Here is a 14222-nt window from a genome sequence, read left to right as displayed (position 1 = left end):
TATGCTCAGTACACGATGGCGGGGAGGAATCCCTACCGGCTAACACGTTGCATCACGCTACCCACGAGCGGACCAACGGAGCCAACTGCTGCAACACACACTGCCTGAATCGACCACTAACCCATGAGTGGTGGTGTGTGCAGATCCATGTAACTGGCGATGTGCTCAACAATAATGGAGTGGACTATCGCACAGCATGCAATCATGCAAATGGTGCATGACACTAACCACAAAATATCCTGAGCTAAACCATGTATATATATATAGAAAGTGCACCATAAGTCAATGAATCAAAACAACGGTACACAGATCAGATAAGGTATACAATCTAGGTCCTGAACATGGTGAAGCATGGTATATCACTACCCCTACAAGCATGTATAAACAGGTAAAGTATACATGAGATGCAAACCAAGCAATCAATCAAGCATGTAACAAGTTTTGGGTAGTGATTAATCGAAACAGAATGAGGAACATAATTAATGCAATTTGTTAAATTCTCTACTATGTATATCAAAGACATAAAGTCAAAAGTACCCGCCTCCAATAGGAATGTCCAAATCCGACATCGAGATACTCGTCTTGCGTCAAAGTCCTGTATCCATTAGATATACGATTATTTAGCTAAATTCCTATAAATAGCTAAATAAATTCTTTAACCCTAAATTAGGGCAAAAACCCTAATTACAAAAAAAAAAAAAAAAAACACATGTACCTAGATTAACGTTAATTATTAACCTATCTATCAATCATTGATAACATGATTAAAACCCTATTCCTTACCTCACTTCTCACAGCAAGGATGTTGCTGGAAATTATGGCTAGAAAAATCACAGCTGCTGTGGAACCCCGATACACTTTCAGCGAAATGAATCTACAATTAAAGACCACTATCCTTAGTTAGCATGATCTTCCACCCAACACAAGTGCTGCTCATAACACAAAAGTAATCAGAGCACAAATCGAAAACCAAACCTTAAACCCTTACCTTAAATCCCACTGTCGAATCACTGTTGCCCTCTGTCGCCTTCTCGAGCTCTCAACTCCCGGCGACACACAAAACAGAAGCACGGCAGCAGTCGCTCCAGATCAGCGGCACGGAAGAGGGAACTTGGCCGACGGTGGCGGCAGTGAATCTGTTGGTCGGCTCAAACCTCACAGCGGCGACTAAGGCACAGAAAATCAGCCGGCGGCCAGCGCTAGGTCAGACCTGGTGGCTGTCACAGAGGAGATCGAAGAGGGGCGGTGGCTGTGAACCCAAAATCTAGGGCACGCGAGTTCGGCGGCTGGTGGGAGGGACTCGGCTAGAGCAGAAGGAAGACCGGCGGTGTCTCGTCGGACCAGAGGAGGGGAAAGGAATCGGGATGCAGAGGAGTCTGCCGGCTCTTGTTCAAGTGCCGGTGAGGTGGAAGAAGAAGGGAATGCGTCGAGGAGAAATGGTTGTCGAGGAAAGAAGAACTGGCCGACGGTGCTTCGTTCGACGGCGGCGGGCTGCAGAGAGATTAGGGCAAAGCTCGGGAAGAAAAAGAAGAAGGCGAAGCCCTTGGCCGAGAGGTTTTGTACGCGGAGAGGGAGAGGAAACCGCTCGGCGCTGGTTAGGGCTCGGGAGAAGATGGCGTCGGGTGAGGAGGGGATGCGGCTCGGGTGCGTGAGGGAGAGGGAAGGAATTCGGCGAAAACAAAAGAAAAAGCAAAGAAAAAAGAAATGAATAAACATATTCAATTTTTCCTCGTTTAAATTGGGTAGCTTAAATAGGTTTTTCTCGGGCCCCGTTTTATCCCCGTAAACTCGTCCATACGAGCTCCGAAAAATTTTCGAAAAATTTCTAAAAATTTCGGAAAATTCCTTTATTAATATTCGTCTATTTTTGATATTTTACATGTATTGATCAACATGGTTCTCTTTAAATCAAAATGAGATAACCATCTAATTAAATTTTAGTACCATTGATGGTACGTCTATTTCAAATCATAAATAGACTTCTCTAATTTATATAAAAATACTTTGAATTCTCAGACTTAAAGTTCTCTGATTGCACCATGTATATAATTTCCTCAATGTCACCATTTGAGAAATACAATTTTGATGTCCATTTGATATACCTCCATATCATAATGAGCTAAAAGTGTGATAAATACTCTAAGGAAGTCTTTTGTTGGCACAAATGAGAAAGCATCATTGTAATCAATGTTATCCTTTGAGTGAATCTCTTGGCGAGCATTATACTTTTTGACATTGCCTCTTGAATCCCATTTGGTTTTAAATATTCATTTACAACCAATGAGTTTCTTATCTTCAGACAATTCAACAAGTTCCTAAACCTCATTATACACCATAGACTTTAGCTCTTTTTGCATGATGTTAATCCATCTTTTGTGATTAGAGCATCATTTGATTTCTAGGAAAGAGATAGGATAACTTTCCAACCCTATATCAAACTCGTGCTCTTAAAGATAAATATAATCACAGGTAATTGTGGATTTTTGTTTCCTCATGAGTCTCCTTAAAGACACTTGTGCTTGAGGTGGTTGAGATATTTGCTCATCAACATGAGACAATACTTCAATCTCAGTGGAAGGTTCCTCCAATTACATTAGATATGATACAAAAATATCTTGATTTACTACTTCCATTGGATGTGCAATATCTATAATATAGGACATGACAATCATACCGTTACTAATTGCACTAGTTGTGACCACATAAGGAAAGCATCTTCCTCAAAAGATATTTTCCTAACCTTAGTACTCCGACTGTCCTTAATGAATTTTGTGTTTCTCTTTTTGAAAAAAGATCTATTTGAGAGGTCATAAAATTTATAGCCCCTGGACTTCTCAAAATAACCTATAAAATTATAGCTCACGGTTCTTGAGTCCAATTTCTTTTTATTAGGCCTATAAGACGTAGCCTCAGCTGAATAATATAATATTTGTAAATGTCTAATACTAGGCTTTCTATCCATCCATATCTCGTATTGGGTTTTAGTTACTACTTTACGAGATTAAGTAGGTAAACTGTTATTTTGAGTGCTTCACCCCAAAAAGACTCTGGTAAAAAAAGTAAAAGTTATCATACTTCTTATCATATCTTTTAGGGTATAATTACGTCGCTCAGCTACACCATTCTGACTAGGAGTACCAGATATATTATACTGAGGTACAATCTGTACTCAGCAAGATAATTCATAAAGGGTCCAGGAAGTTATTTGCCTGATTGGTCTTACCAGCCATAGTTTTCACCACTACAATTGGATCGTATGACTTTAGTTTTCTTACCTAGTTGATTTTCAACTTCGATTTTAAAAATTTTGAACACCACAAAAGATTGCGAATTCTTATGAATAAGGTACAAATAAAGAAATTGAGAGTAGTCATCATGAATTTAATAAAATATATGTGTGCACTTCAAGATACTTTATTGAATGATACATAAATGTTCGTATATATTAGTTTCAAAATATTACTATATCAGCTTGCTTCCTTATTTTTTTTTTGTTAGTGATCTTCCCTTGACATACTCTATGCAGACATCAAGGTCTAACATGTCAAGTGAATCGAAAATTTCATGTGACATTAACTTTTCTAGGCATTGTTTGGATATATGTCCTAAACACCTATGCCACAACATGTAAGAATTTTCGTTAGTCAATTTGTATTTTGTACCTATACTATGCTTAATTACGTTATTAGTCGTAGAAGTTAAGGTGTTCAATTTATATAGCTTATCAATCAAGGATCCATTACCAACAAACACTAAATTAAAGGAAATGCTAAAAATTTTATTTCTAAATGAACAAGAATAACTTGATTTGTTCAATTAAGAAATTAAAATTAAATTCCATCTAAAAAATAATATAACGAATGTATTTTCCAAATCTAGAAAGATATTAGTTCCTAAACAAAGCCTAAAGACACCTATGAACTCTACTTTAGTCTTCTTTCTATTCCCTGTATAGATGTATCTTTCATCATCAAGTAGAAGTCGTGCTGCATAATAACACTTATGTGAATAGTAACATCTGTATCTATCCACCAAGTGTTAGTGGATACTATAACTAAATTGACTTCTGAACTAATAAAGTTTAGAAGTTTACCTTTCTTAACACTCCAAATGGTGTATTTAGGGCAGTTATTCTTCATATGATTTTTTTCTTGTAGAAAAAATAAGTAGATTCCTTATCCTGTTTCTTGTGCTCCTTATGACTATAACTCCCTAGAATATGTAGTTTGTTTTCTTTACCTTTATTGTTGATTCTCTTTGGCTTCTTGCTCAAACCTTGAGAGTCGGATGCAAAGTTAGGTTTTTCAGACGTCTCACGTCTCAGTCTCTTCTTCTCTTATACACATTGATCAATAAGCTCATTCAATATTCACTTTTCCTTTTGAGTATTATATGAAATCTTAAAATAAGTGAACCATATAGGCAGAGACATCAAGACAAAATACATTAACATACTCTCAGACATTTTGAGTTTTAATACTTTTACGATTATGACGATATTAGATATCTCCATAATGTATTCACTTATATTTCTTTTGTCAATATACCGCATGGACACCAACTTTGAAAGAAGTGTGGTAGTCTAGATCTTTTCGTTTGACACAAATCGGTCTATTAGTTGGTTTAGGAAACTTCTAGCATCCTCCTCTTCAGTTATTGATTCCGTTGTTGGTGTTGGAATTGAGAGTCTCTTGATACTTAGACTCATACGGTTAGATTGCTTCCACTTTTCAAATTTTGCCCTATGCTTTACACTGCTAGTACTTGTTAGGGGTGTGGGGTGATCGTATCTCAATCTATAGTCTAAGTCTATGCAACCCAAGACTATGATTACGTACGCTTTTCATTCCATAAAGTTTGATCCAATTAGTATGAGAATGTTGTTAATATTAACAGTTACTAATTGCATTGAATTTGAAGAGAGAAAACTTGTATACTTACGATTTAATTAAAGCCAAAAATAAAGAACATAGATAAGTTAATAAATATATTATAAAATTATGCAATAAAATATGCTTATGAATGAATTCTTTATGAGATACTAAATACAACATTACATTTCAATCTTTGGATTAAAATGTAATTTGTTAGCGGTACTCTCTATCTATAGCTCAAACTTTAGTTGACTATATAATATGTCTTTCTTTGAGCTGACATATTATTCGTATAATTAACATTTCATATGAGCTATATATTGGTTTGTAACTCACAATAACCTTAATCAACCATGTAATATACCTTCTTTTGAGATGATATATTATGCGCATGGTCTGAATAAACAAAACTTTTTTCTTTAGTTGTAAGCTACTCTCGAACATATATATATATATGACATAGAAGTATTTTTTTCTTTTGAGTGAATTACTTTTAGTATAAATATACGTCTAACAATACAAATATATCAAACCTTCCTAAAGTGTCTTCTTTTTTGCCAATACAATAGTTCAATTTAATATCATGTGTTTAGATAGACCCCAAGAAAATCCTAAGGACCTTAATCGAACAGACAATTATTTAATCAACCTTAATTGCTCAAGTTTAGGCTTATCAGCTGATTGATACTATTGGTGCGGTTAGCACTAATGGTCTAACTCGAGTTTTGATGAATGACAAAATAGGTTAAGTTAGTTTTGTTGTTGTCTAACACTCTGATCGAGTGTGCAGGAGAAGTCCAAACGGGTCGACGGGCTGACCGGACATTTGGCACGAAGTCCAGCTAGGTTGACGGACTGACCGGATAGCTGGCACGAAGTCCAAACGGGTTGACGGGCTGATCGGACATTTGGCACGAAGTCCAGCTAGGTCGATGGGCTGACCGGTGTTGGGATTTTCGGGTCGCAAAAACCGCTTTTTGCATTGCAGAAACCCTGAAATTCCGCCACCGGATCCGTGCGAAGAAATAAAATTTACGTAAAACTTCGAGTACGAGTTTCTAGCCTAGATCTAAACTAGATCTACAAAGGAGAAGAACTTTATGTTGGTGCAACCTTAGGTCAAGGTTGACCTGGTTGACCCGACTCGAGTTGACCTGACTCGAGTCGTAATTTGATGTTTGACGAGAACAGAAGAGTTGTATTTTGATGGGAGATTGTTGGTGCAACCTTAGGTCAAGGTTGACCTGACTCGAGTTGACCTGACTCAAGTTGTATCTTGATGTTTGACAAGAACAGAAACTTGGGAGGTTGTGGGTGCAACCCTTGGTCAATGTTGACCTGGTTGACCCGAGGTGAGTTGACTTGGCACGGAGAAGTCCAAGTATGGGAACTTGGCAAGTGGAAGTCGGAGAGGGCTCAGTAGCTCGTTCTCCGGACTAGGTCAGAGAGGGCTCGGTAGCTCGTTCTCCGGAGGTGAGAGAGGGCTCGGTGGCTCGTTCTCGGGACTAGGTCGAGAGGGCTCGGTAGCTCGTTCTCTAGATCGGGAGGGCATGGAAAATCACGGTGAGTGAAGCGGTGAAAATCCAGTGAGTGGCGAAAGTCCGAAATCGTGAGTGAAGCGAGGCGGATGGAAAGTCTGGTGAGTGAAGCCAGGCAGAAAAAATCCTGGTGAGTGAAGCCAGGCAGTTGGAAATCCGGTGAGTGAAGCGGTGAAAACCTAGTGAGTGAAGCTAGGTGAAAGTGAAAGTCAGGTGAGTGAAGCCAGGCGGTTGGTGAAAGTCCTGGTGAGTGAAGCCAGACCGGTGAGTGAAGCCGGAGCTGTGAAAACCCTAGTGAGTGAAGCTAGGTGAAAGTGAAAGTCACAGTGAGTGAAGCCGGGCGGTTGGTGAAAGTCCAGGTGAGTGAAGCCGGGCGGTGGAAAGGTGAGTGAAGCCGGCAAGGAAAAATCCAGATGGATTAAGGTTGATCGGACATCCGGTGTTGTGAAGTCCAAGAAGGTCAAGGGAGTGACCGGATGCTTGGCACGAAGAAAAGTCCAAGTGGGTCAAAGGATTGGCCGGACACTTGGTGGGGAGTCTTAGCGGGTCGAGGGAGGGACCGGATGCTAAGCATGATGTACCAACAGTCGAGGTTGACCGGATGTTGGTGTGGGAGACTTGGGACTTGGTATTGGGAAAAACCAAGCTCGGATCGATTTGGGACCGATCGGTGATACTGGCTGATCGGTGCGGTGACCGATCGAATCATCGATAGCTTTACGTGAGTTCGATCGGTGCGATCGGTCGAGAAGACCGATCAGGGTTGGCCTGATCGGTCGTGAGACCGATCAGCCTAGGCCTGATCGGTCCGCAGACCGATCAGGGCTTAGATGGCGGTTCCTCGCACTCCTAAGATCGTCACCTGATCGGTCCCCAAGATCGATCAGAACACTCCTGGATCGATCAGGAGTGTGCCTGATCGGTCCAGGCCCTAGCCGTTGCGACACAACGGCTAGTTTATGTGTCTTCTTCTTCGCAGGTTATATATCGAGATCGAGAGCCTCTACAGATATAGTTCTTGCTCTTCTTCCTTACTGTGATTTGAGCTTTGCTTAGCTCTCGGTTTGCTGAAGCTTCGCGTGAGCTTCGTGCTGGTTTTCTAGCTGCTGGAGCCGTGAAGCTGCTGCTTCATCAACGGACTCCGACGAGAAGGCAAGCAAGTGTGTTTACAATTTCTATTGTTCGTGTTTGCTTCCTCTATTGTTGTACTCCTCTGTTTTGCTGTTGCAAAGACTTTGTGGTGAGGTTTCTCCACCCAGAAGGAGTTCATATTAGCCGGTTATCCGGGGTTTCATCCACCGACGGATTGATAGGCTTCGTCCACCTTACGGACACGCCGAGGAGTAGGAGTATCATCTCCGAACCTCGTTACATCGCTGCGTCTAAGGTTTGATCTTCTCGTTCTCGTTTCTATTATTTTATTTCCGCTGCGCTAACCTAATTCGTAGGAAGAAACGCGAATTTGGGGTCGGCTATTCACATCCCCCCTCTCTAGCCGCGACCATCGGTCCTAACAAGTGGTATCAGAGCAAGGTTGCTCTTCGTTGGATCAACACCCGGGGGAGCACGAGCTAGAGAATGGAGTTATTTGGAGAAGACGTCACAATTCCACCTTTCTACGATCACGACGACTTCGCGTTTTGGAAGGTAAGAATGAAGTACTTTCTTATGACTAACCTAGAAAATTGGAGGTGTGTGCAATTATGTTTTACTCCTCCATTGGATAAAGAAGGAGAACTTTTGGAGAAGAAGAAGTGGACGAAGGAGCAAATCCACCAATCAACCATCAATGATAAGGTAACGAAAATCATTGAATTTTCTTTACCTAATGATATCTTGTGTAAGATAGGTGGATACAACGATGCCAAGGAGTTATGGAATAACTTGGCTAAGTTCCATGAGGAGAGCTCCACTTCAAGTCATGAAGAGGAGTCAAGTGAGCCAAGTAGCTCACATCATGGAGGTAAGGAATTAGAAGTTGAGGGCTACTCAACATCTAAGGAAGAAAAGGAGGAGAGCTCTTCTTCAAGATTGGAGCAAGAAGAAAAAGCTTCTACCTCCGGAAGGGATGAAGAAGAAAGCATACAACCACCCTCAACACTAGGTAACTCAAGCAATTTAATTTCTTGTAAATTACATATAATGTGCTTTGAGTGTAGGGAATATGGACATTACAAGAGTAAGTGTCCAAAGAGGATAAGGAAGACTCCACCGGCGCCAAAGGTCAAGGAAGCCGGAGTCCCGATACGCAAAGACAAGGAGCACGTGGTGTGTTTCCAATGCAAGCAAAGGGGACACTATAGGAGTCAATGTCCGAGGGGGAGGCAACCTCACAAGGACAAGAGACCGAGCACATTGATAGGGGGAGCTAAGGCAAACCCTAAGGTACCTTTTAAGGCACATTATTGCAATTCTAATAAGACACATGCTAGTAGTTTTATTGCAATTGCTAATAATGATAAGCATGTTAATTATAGGAATCAATATATGTGCTTAGGTGCTAAACATGTTAGCTTGAATAAGGACAACTCTAGAAATGTCAACCCTAGGATTAACTCATTTAAGGTTAAGGGAAACCTAGATAGGAATCCCAAAACTACTAGACATATGCCTAGGAGTACCTCAAAGAAAAATGACAAATTAAAACTTGAGGTATTAGAGAAAGAAAATCAAGTCTTGAGGTCAAGACTTGACTCTCTAGAAAAGGCTCTTGAGGATTTGACTCTAGAGTCTAGGGGTCAAAAACCCAAGTCCAAGGACAAGAAAGGTTTGGGTCACAAACCTAAGTCCCAAGTGGTCAAGCCCACTTACCATGATGTTCCATTCGATTATGGAACAAAACCTAGGACTAGGAAGACCATCACCAAGGTCACAAGGGGAGTCACCCCTAGAGTTGATCTTGATGAGTCCCAAATGACTAAGGCTTCAAAGCCTAGAAGGGTCATTAGGAGGGTTGCTAGGGAAGTCATCCCTAGTGAATATTTAGTGAACCCAATGAGCTCAAATAGGTATTGGGTTCCTAAGAGCGTGATTCCATCACGCTAGATGGTTTAGGGTGTGCCAATCTTACTTGAATAGGTAGTTAACCTAGTCATGGCAAAAGGTGGCACTTTAGGAATTTTTCAAGGTGTAATCAAGCCTTGAAAATGAAATGAAAAGTTATTCCTAAGGTGATTAGGATGTGCCAACCATATTCGAGGAATTCTCTAGGGTCAATCTAATTGACACATAGTGATCTAAAAATCTTTAGTATATGATTTTAGGTCTATTACACTTAGTGTAACGACCACCCTTCTTACTACTACTACTCTTTAAGGATGACCGTTACTTATCCACTAACTCTACTTAACCGGTATAATTAAAATCCTCGAAGAAACCCTACCGAAAAATTTCGACAGAGTCTACCCTGTACCGGTGACCATAATCATTAATACATGACATAATATACACAGTCACAAGCGGCTGGAACACATATCAATCAACCACGCAGTATAATAAATCCAAAATAAAGGAAACAATACCACAACTCATCACATCATATCACAATTCTTCTACTATGTCCTAATCACATCAAAATAACAAATGTTATCTCAAATACTCCTAACATAGCAAAAGACAATGGAGACTAAAATAAAACTTCTTTCCTAGTCCCAAGGCTTCCATAGTCCTGGCATCACACATCCTTCAAACACCTCCTTGTCGCCTTCCTTTCTATATCTTTTCCTTTCCTGTATCTGCAGTAAGAGGAAGTGCAGTCTATAAGCAAAATTTGCTTAGTAAGCGCTATCTAACTCACAAAATCTCGATATGCATGTATATAAATAAAAACATGCTAAAACCGAATCTAACATAAAGTTAAACAAGACATACAAGGAATCGTACTAATACTAAACATGTATAGCTAATCATGCTCATAAATAGCAAAGAACAGTAAACTAACTCATGCTCTTCTATTAGTAAAGAAACATACTGAAAGGCTAAACATGTAAGACAAGTCTATACTATCATGCTTGCATAAAGAACTTAACTTACTGAATTCTAAACACCTTCTTTATCTTATTTCACTTGCTTAAAGCCTTATTCTTTAATACTTATGTGAAACTTATTTTTTTACTTGTTCAAAAGCTTATACTTTTAATACTTCAAAATAATAATCAACTTCTTCTTGGGCCCAGGCATAGTACCATCTTATGCGCGTTCCCTAATAGGTTGGGGTAGCGAGCCACCAATCCTAAAAGAGCAGACCTTGGTCTACCAGGGCCAAGACCTCGGAATTGGACACCTGGATTTGTTTAACGACATCCTTGTGAAGTCGGGTACTAGCCTCTTCTTAAAAGTAAAATACTTATTATCTTGTTTATTTCTTTAAATTCCTTGGCATTTTAATAGGCACCTTGTGTGCCAAAAATCCCTAAAGTCTTGACTTTGGGATCTACTTAAGGCCTTGGCCTTTTCTTTCTTTTCTTTATCTTTCTTATACTTTTCTTCATCTTTCTTATACTTTTCTTAAACCCAAAATACTGTTAGGGTATCTTTCGTATGCATCTATGAATGAAACTAACTATGTAACACATAATCATGCATAGAATACAAAAGAAATTTGCACATACAATACTTATCAAAAATCTGTACTAATGCTTAACAGAAATCTGCATACTAGCTTAATAAAAATCTGCATAATAGCTTAACAGAAATCTACATACTAATTTAATTAAAATCTGCGTAATAGCTATGGCTGTTCATGCTTATCAATGCACGGAAACTAAATTTGCCATGCTAAAAAAAAAACAAGGCTGATCATGCTTCTTAAAACCGTAATAAAACATCTAAACAGAAACTCCAAAGTGGGGTTGTTTGTGCCCATTTCATAGCTAGAACTAATACTTATACTTTAACAAAGGGCTGTCCTTGCCCATTAAATAACACTAAAAAGGTCTAAACTTGTTAGGACTTGAAACTCTAGCACTTCCGAAATTCTTTATGGCTAAATTCGAAGGTAAAGTTTCCATCCTTAATTTACGTCATCAACATTTAGAGTCATCACAAAAGAGTAGAAATCATGCTCAAAATTGATGTAACATTTAAATCTCTTTTCTCATCTTCTAAACTAAACTTCTACTCTAAAGTTACTACTTGCATATCTAAATCAATCACATACTTCTTACCTGTTAAATTCATTACATCACTTCAAATCATCTTTTAGTCTTAATACATGATACTCACCAAAACATCATAATACATATGCTCATCTTCACCCTTTCATCCACACTTCTGCACTAAGGGAATTACACTACCTACTTCATCATAAATAAACCAAAAATCACTGCCGGATCAACCTCCAATTAGCCTAATAAACCAAAACCTATTCCAAGCCATTCTGTATTCATTGCCTAATAGCAAAACAAAAGGGAAACTAAAAGCTTAAAGATAAATCTAACTTTACATATACTTGAAATAAACTGCAAGACTTCCTCAATTCTTATCATAACATGTAAAGAACATCTTTAACCCAACAGAACCTCTCAAATCTACAAAGGAATATACTTGAAACCTCTTAATCTACACCGGAAATTTCCACAAGCAAGGAAAGAACTAAAATGTTTCTTATCTTCTAATTCTTTTATTATAGAATGCCTCAACATTTCTTTGAGCACTTGGCGTGCTGCTGATCCCAAATTCTGAAATTTAGAGATCCTATCAAGACCTTTGTCTTTTCTTACTTATAGCTACTCATAATCTTCTAAAAAAAATTTAATGAAACACATGCTTTATATTAAAGAGCTATTCTTGCTCGTTAATGAAGTAGTAAACTTCAAATCTGCACTCTAAAGAAACTAAACCATATACTCGTGCATATCTAATAGCAAAGAAGACTAGTCATGCTCAACTCATAGCAAACATAACTAGAAAATATACTCTTATTGTCTGAAGATCAAATCGAATAATACCTTCAACTTCAAGTCCAACCATTAACTCCTTTGGAAACCGAATTCTATCTACATAAACAGAATCAATAACTTGCAACATGTAACTGAAACATGTAATTGAATGCCAACTAAATGCTTAACATATACTATCATATATGGATCAACAACAAGGATAGGAACATAATTTAGAGATCCACTTCCGTGGCATTCAAATTTGACAACTGGACTTCTATATGGAAACAACTAAGCCACTGTTATCTAACTAAACACTTCCAGAACTAAACTAGAAATCTGCTACCGTTTAAATCCTATATAAAGGCTTGAAAAGAAATAAATCTGCATTGCCACTATAGACTGTTCTAAGCTCTAAATAGAGCTGTGCATTTCTGCAGCAAACACAAAGAAATCTGGACTGGAATGAACTCCAAAAAGGAATGTGGCTGCTCTAAGCTCCAAATGAAGCTATTCGTGCCCCTATTGTAGCGTAAATCAACACAGAATTTGCTGGAAAATCAAAACCTAAACCACATGCTCAAAAAAATCTAAACCCTCACAGGTTCATTGCCTGGCAACAACAATATCCGAATTGCACAGCAAGCCCCAAAAGGAACTGCTCGTGTCCCTTTCCCAGCACAACCGAACTCCACAGAACACTTCAAGAGAAGCTGTTTTTATCCTTTTCATTGCACAATACTAAGTTATGCTTGCTGGTTTGTTTTTAAGATAGAACCTATGCAAAACTTATTCAATCTTTGAGCATGCTACCACAGAAGCACAAAGGAGAAATCAATTCTCAGAACTACACTTAACCCTCTAACAAAAACCCAATTCTGCACATCACTCCGGAAGCAAAGAAAGAGATCAAAATCCCTAGCAAATATGAATTCGGCACAACACAATCCGAAAACAAAAGCACAAACCACCTACAATTTATCCCAAAGCTTTCGGAAAAAGAAAGAAACAATCGGAGCTATCCTACTGCAGGTGAGTAGCAACTTACTCCTTGTATCCTTGAACTCACAGCCGGAAAGGGGGATCTAGGGTTTCGGATAGATAAGAATCCCGGCAGCTTCTTTGCGTTTCCGAGCTCCTCTCGTCGAGGTGGTCACACGCGGATGAAGACCGGTCGGAAAACGATGCTCGTCGGCCGCCGGAGACGTGCCCTAAGTCGTCTTCGTTTCCACCAGAGCGAGAGCCGTCGCGCGGCGTCGTGAGCGTGAGAGAAGAAAGGGAATTTCGGGAGAAATTTTAGGTTTAGGGAAAAGGATTTAAAACTTATACTCAAGGTTATTTTCGTTTCCAACTATAGCTTAAATGAAAATTTTCTCCTTCTTTAATAACAAACAATCGCTAGCACACTTGGTCAGCCCGGCTTTAACCAAATCAGAGATCTTGGCTTCGATTCCTCAACCGCGCACTTTTATTTCCAATTTATTTTACTGTTCCTAACTACTACTTAAATATATATCGCTCCATATATGATTAACAAATCGAGCGCAGCTCGGTTGGTTGGGCCGATTTTGCTTGGGCCAGGGGTGCTGGGTTCGAAACCCAGCTTCTACAACTCTTTTTTTGTTTTAATTTTAATTTATTTTTAAAACTTATTCTCCTTGGTAAAAATACCAAACGAAATCCAAAAATTGCATAAAAAACTCTAAAAATCTCTAGAATTTTTCTATAGCATTTCTAAATATTTTTGAATTATTTTTGGGACTCAAAACGAGAAAATTTGGGTCGTTACACTTAGGAATATGGAATTTATGGCAAAATGATCAAAATTATCAAAAATGGCAACTAAGGCTAAAATTAGGTATTTTCTATACCTTTATATATTGTTTGCCATGTATTTTTTGCCATATGCCATGTCATGACATCATATTTAA

At 38.9% G+C, this 14222-nt stretch overlaps 1 long non-coding RNA gene across 1 annotated transcript; it reads right to left on the bottom strand.

Moving 5' to 3' along the window:
- Nucleotides 1-534: 534 nt before the first annotated feature.
- Nucleotides 535-1716, bottom strand: LOC122000530. Its single transcript, XR_006117163.1, has 3 exons — nucleotides 989-1716; nucleotides 784-874; nucleotides 535-595 (listed from the first exon to the last, which is right to left on the bottom strand). It is a non-coding gene; the product is annotated as an uncharacterized LOC122000530 (long non-coding RNA).
- Nucleotides 1717-14222: the final 12506 nt, after the last annotated feature.

Source organism: Zingiber officinale, chromosome 7A, assembly GCF_018446385.1.
Source record: "Zingiber officinale cultivar Zhangliang chromosome 7A, Zo_v1.1, whole genome shotgun sequence".
NCBI lineage: Eukaryota > Viridiplantae > Streptophyta > Magnoliopsida > Zingiberales > Zingiberaceae > Zingiber > Zingiber officinale.
Note: the sequence above shows the minus strand (reverse complement) of the source record. Positions and strands in the feature narration are given on the sequence as shown.